Source organism: Ranitomeya variabilis, chromosome 3, assembly GCF_051348905.1.
Source record: "Ranitomeya variabilis isolate aRanVar5 chromosome 3, aRanVar5.hap1, whole genome shotgun sequence".
Lineage (NCBI taxonomy): Eukaryota > Metazoa > Chordata > Amphibia > Anura > Dendrobatidae > Ranitomeya > Ranitomeya variabilis.
This window is the reverse complement of record NC_135234.1, coordinates 170,310,515-170,316,514: the sequence shown is the minus strand read 5'-3', so window position 1 is coordinate 170,316,514 and position 6,000 is coordinate 170,310,515.

Sequence of the window (6,000 nt, the reverse complement as noted above, 5' to 3'; positions counted from 1 at the left end):
GTATTATATACATTTGCCAGACCTGAAATAACAAGCACTTTTCACCTATTGTGTCCCCCCATTTCCTTGTAGATTGTAAGCTTGCGAGCAGGGACCTCACCCCTAATGTCACTGTTTAAATTGTCTTAACCTGTATTGAATTTATTGTTTGTACATGTCCCCGCTTAATTGTAAAGTGCTGCGGAATATGTTGGCGCTATATAAATAAAAAATATTATTTATTATTATTATTATATGTTTACAAGCTGCGACAGTGATGCAGTAACCACAGCTCACATGACTTTTGCATCCAATTAAAGAGCTCAGTGACTTTGAGGACATAGATAGCACAAGCTATTAAACTCTCCTATTGGGTCACATGCTTTGTAGTTGTGGTGTAATTATCGAAGCCTGTAAACACTCAATGGGAGCAATGGAAATATAGATCTGGAACACAGGAGGTTAAATATTGCTGTTATTTTCAATATCTATTAACCTATGGGATAAAGGAAATTGAAAGGGAACAACTCCTTTAAAGGGAATCTATCAGTAGGATCAACCTTCCTAAACAGTCTATATGGACCTGCGGGTGGAAGGAAGCTGAGTACAATGATACCTTGAGATCCAATGTCTTATTACACAGAAATCCACATTTTTCTTATATGTAAATGAGCTGTTCCTGTCTATGAACTGGACACTGATCTGCATGGGAATCTGCTTCCAGAGATTATTTTACATGAAGATGATATTACCACTGTGATGTGTGATGGCCGCTCTCTGCTCTCCTGATCTCACTGCAGAGCTGTGTGTGGTTATACCTGACACATCTGCAGGTTCCTCTCAGCTCACAGGCTGACAGGGTTGCAATATTATTGCAATACAGCTGAGCTCAAGAGCTGTAAAAAATGTGTTTGTTGACGAAAAAGTTAATTTATCATGTAGTTTGTTAGTTACTTGTCTCACACTGGTAACTCCCCCCTTTTATAAATATTATAATATTATTATAATATTATTAATTTATAAGTTAAGCTCTGGAGGCAGAGTTATCTTACAGACAGCATTCTTCCCATAGCCTGGAAGACGTCATTTACATATAATAAAAATGTAGATTTCTCTGCAATAGAACATCAGATCGAATATATCAAGGTATCATTTATTCAGCTACCTATGACCTACATCCCAATATAGACGGCCTAGAAGGGTTGATCCTACTGACAGATTCCCTTTAAGGTATGTGTGTTTTAGACTATGATTCCATCTGGAGATGTTTACTGATGTGAGTGGTAACTATATCTGTGTGGCGATGCAGAATATGCTACATAAGTAGCAGGATTTTGACCATTGGTAGCTATCAATGTACCATAATCTTTTTGTTGGGTTGTTCACAATGCATTCAGGATGAGCTATCTTCCCATTGCAGAAAATAAGGCTATCGTAATGTTTTTTACAGTAGCTTTTGTATCCTCCATTGTACACTTCTCTATTAATAATCAGTAGCATTGCACATCTTATAGATAAAATAATAGGAAGTAAGGGACATTAAATACGTTTTGTGCTCATGGTTATCACATTGATGTTTACACTGTTCTCATTAATTCCAGTATTGTAAAACGATTTATCTTTCATCTTTTCTGCCGAGCTGAGACTTTATTGGGACACCCGGTGTAAGGAAAATAGATCACGATAATAATATAAAGTTGCCTTGGGGTTTTTATATTTCATGAATGGAATAGACAGAAAGAGGTTTCCGGAGCTTTGGTATTGATGGCTTGCCCTTAGGATAAATCATCAATATTGGATAAATGGATCCAACCCACAGCATCCAATGATGAGCTGATGTAAGGGACCGCGCTGCTCAGGTGAGTGACAGTGTAGATACCCCTTCATTATCAGGCGCATGGCATGACGACTATATGTTTGTTAGCACTTGCATCACTTACTACTGCTCAGCCCCTTTCCAGAGAATTACAGTCCCAGAAACATCTACTGAATGGCAGACATACCTTTTTATGAATTTATCATAGATTTATCTAACTAATATAAAATAGCAAACCACGCTAAAGTGCACCGTATAACTCTATCAAACAAATGGCACAATAGTCCTGCGTATGTAATGCAGAAAGCACTCACTAAGGGTAAAGAGGAATAAAGGGAGGATAGGAACATACAAACTAAATGAGAATAGGATCATGGAGAAAGCATACACACAAATACAGCAACTTCAGCGCACCAACTCCAGCAAACTAGGAAACAAAACTCTCACAGGCAGGAATGAGAAGGTTTGGCCAGATTTTATAGACAGAGAAAAAGGAGCAGGTCAGGAGCAGCTGTGAGCTGGAGCTGCATTTCTCTAACCAGCATACAAAGAGTCATTAACCTCTTCAGTGCCAAAGGAAATGAAGTCCATTTAATATGAAGAACAAATTACACAGGAAGATCTGCAATTCACAGTACGTAAAGATCGCCTAACCCCAGATCTTCCAGGAGGATGTGACACTCTAGTGACAGGAAGTAGATAGAGAAGATAAGAAGTTCAGGATCCTTGACATTTTGCCTGATTGATGCCCAGATATTACTACTTCTGTCTGTCTATCAATGTATCTAAATAAAATGAAAAAAGAAGCAGAAGTTATATATTAAAAAAGAGCAGATGGGGGTGCAAAGTTTTCCAGGCATTAGTCTAAGGCCTCTTTCACACTTCAGTCTTTTGGCGTCAGTTTGAATCCGCCGTTTTCATCAAATAGCGGATCCGCCATGTGACGGATCCGTCGAAATTTGGCGGACGTCATCTAGACATAGACGGACATTATAACGTTTTTTGTCTGCGCCAAAATGGCGGTTTGCGACGGATCCGTCGCATCTGCCATTCCATAGAATGGGCGCCTATGGGCGACGGATCCGTCGCGACCGTCATTTCGGCGGATCCGTCGCCCCAATCCGCTTCTTCAATTGCGCATGCTCCAAAACGTAGATACTTTTCCCAAGTAACGGATCCGTCAAAAAAACGGATCCGTTAGAACCGTTTTCTCAACAATTGTGACGGATCCGTCGATCCATCACTATGTCGGAGCAGACTGACGCCAAACAACTGAAGTGTGAAAGAAGACTAACCTGAATAATAATGAAGGCAAAAAAGAGCTCACCACGCTTGCTGATCTTGCAGATAGCCAAGAACCTTGTAGACAGAGGGTGCTAGATCTACTTGGTCTAGCACAACAATGCCAAAAGGAGGGAGGTGGAATGCAACATGTCCATCAGGTAAGTATAAAAAAAAATCTATTGAAACAAAATGGTTTTAATAGATTTAAATAAGTAGTTTTTTAAAATTACCAGATAGACGTGCTGCTTTCCCACTTCCTCCTTTAACCTGAATAGATAGATGCAAAAAATGGAAACAGCACTCCAAAAATAATGCAAATTCTAGGACTTTAATGGCCCATGTAGCAATGCTTCAGTTTATAGCGTGAACATTTTTCAAGCCAAGACCAAGACGTTATTAAAATTCACATTATGAACAAAAACGTTGATACATTGGCTATTATTTTTGAAGTGCTGCTTCCATTGTATCTATCTATCTATCTATCTATCTATCTATCTATCTATCTATCTCTGTATCTCTCTGTTTATCAGACCATCTGTTTTTTTGTCGTCTATCTATGGCTACATTCAAGGTTTACATCTGGGGCAGGAGAATGTCTTAGAAGAGGGAGTTTCAGGAAGACCTGTCACTTGCCATAAAAAAAAGTAATTTTACCTTGTGCAATTGCTGCTGTGGTCCTGCATCTGGCATTGCTTTTATTCTATTCCTGCACTTCTCTTTTCTTAAGATTTCTTCCTCTTCCTTGTATATAAATCTATTCTTTTTAGCCGAGTGGGCGTGGGCCTTAACTCTTCCCTATGGGAATCTTCATGAAGATGACACCCAGTTGGCTAAAAAAAAATAGATTCTTACACAAGAAAGAGGGGGCCATATCTAAACAATACAGAGGAGCCGGAACAAAAAAATAAACAATTATAAATTCAGGTTCATTGTGGCAGTTATACCGGGTAAAAAAAGCATGTATGCAGCAAGTGACTGGTCCTCTTTCAAGGGAACCTGTCACCTAAGAAAAAAATACTATTCACCATCAGATATAGGGTTAAACTGCAGGTAAAAATTTATAATTAGCACTATTTAGCTGCAGATTAACCCTATATCTGCAGGTAAATAGTGTTTTCCAAGGTGACAGGTTCCCTTTAATATCACAATGTGTATCATACGTATAAAAACAATACACATGCCTAAAAGAGTGAAGAGTAATCAGAGTTAATAATTTCATTTTTTTTTATATCAAAAGAAAGACAGGTATCGCTTGTCTCATGGGATGTTAAAACCCCTAGCACAAGAAATTAGCATAAAGAAAATATAGAATCCACTCGACACCACAACGAAAAGATGAATTCTGCATGTTAATCTTCTGTAGGTGATATGTGTCTGTACAAACCACACATCCTGTGAATATATAACAATGATTTACATGTTAACCAGGAGACACTTATAGAGGCCATGAAGTCATTAATAAAATATTAGCTTTCCACCTGTTAAATATCACAATGTTTTAGTGAAGCGTTCTCATTTTTCATGCATTTCAGATTACCTATATACTCGGCAAATATCTGTAATTAAATCTGGGATTGATAATTACATACAATAAACATGAAGGTAACACTTCAATAAGCCACTTATGATTGTGCCAAGTATATTTTCAATAGCCGCACCATTATTAGCACAAAGAACTGGAATAAACATAACATAAATGAATCGGTTATTTCCACCAAAATAAACATCTCATTACTCCTTGGTGAGCTATTGTTCTTCTGACATTAAGATAATCGGTATGCGTGCCGTATCCATGTTTGTTCCTGCAACATTCAAGTGTCAATCTAATATATAACATCGGAATAAATGAATAAATACATAAAATATTGCTGAAAATTGGCATGAAAGGAAGGAAATGTCTTAAAAAAGGAACTTTCATGAAATTTCTCTTACATCACAACAAATTGTTTCTCCGGAGTGCTAAAGTCTGCAAAAATAAAACTTGCCACCTAGCAGCAAACAATATTGTTAAAGGAAAGTTTCTCTGGCATATGGCGGCCATTCGTATAATCAGTTCTTTATTCTTTCGTATTGAAGTGTGTTCCGAGCAGGGCATCTCATTTTGCTATACACCCTAATTTTCCCACATACTCCCAGGTCCTCCCAAGACCTCCTTCTCTTCCCCACACTTGTACATCCCTCACCCTATCACCTCCAAAACTTTTCCTGAATATTCCCCTTCCTCTGGAATTCTGTGCCCCAAGACATCCAATTATCCATCACATTCAGAACTTGAATACGGAACTTGAAAATGCATCTCTTCAAGAAAGTTTACCCCCTGCCATAATCACTAGTGATGAGCGAATATACTCGTTACTCGAGATTTCTCGAGCATGCTCGGGGGTCCTCCGAGTATTTTTTAGTGCTCGGAGATTTAGTTTTCCTCACCGCAGCTGAATGATTTACATCTGTTAGCCAGCATAAGTACATGTGGGGATTCCCTAGCAACCAGACAACCCCCACATGTACTTATGCTGGCCAACAGATGTAAATCGTTCAGCTGCCGTGATGAAAACTAATTCTCCGAACACTAAAAAATACTCGGAGGTCACCTGAGCATGCTCGGGAAAACCCGAGCAATGAGTATATTCGCTCATCACTAATAATCACCACCAACGAGGCTGACGCAACACCTTTAACCTACTGTCTCTGTCTCTTTCCCCATTACCCTGTAGACTGTAAACCTGTAAGGGTGTGACAGAGACTGTCATGTACCTGCCCCCGAAGACAACACGGATAAGACAGATCAGGACAATCTGAGTCAAATTGCTAATCTCTATTTACCCTATTGTCTAATATTCTTTCTTAAAGGTGATGGGAAAGATTTATCAATAGTGTCATAAAATATATGGATGTTGTGAAAAAAGACCCACAGTATTAGG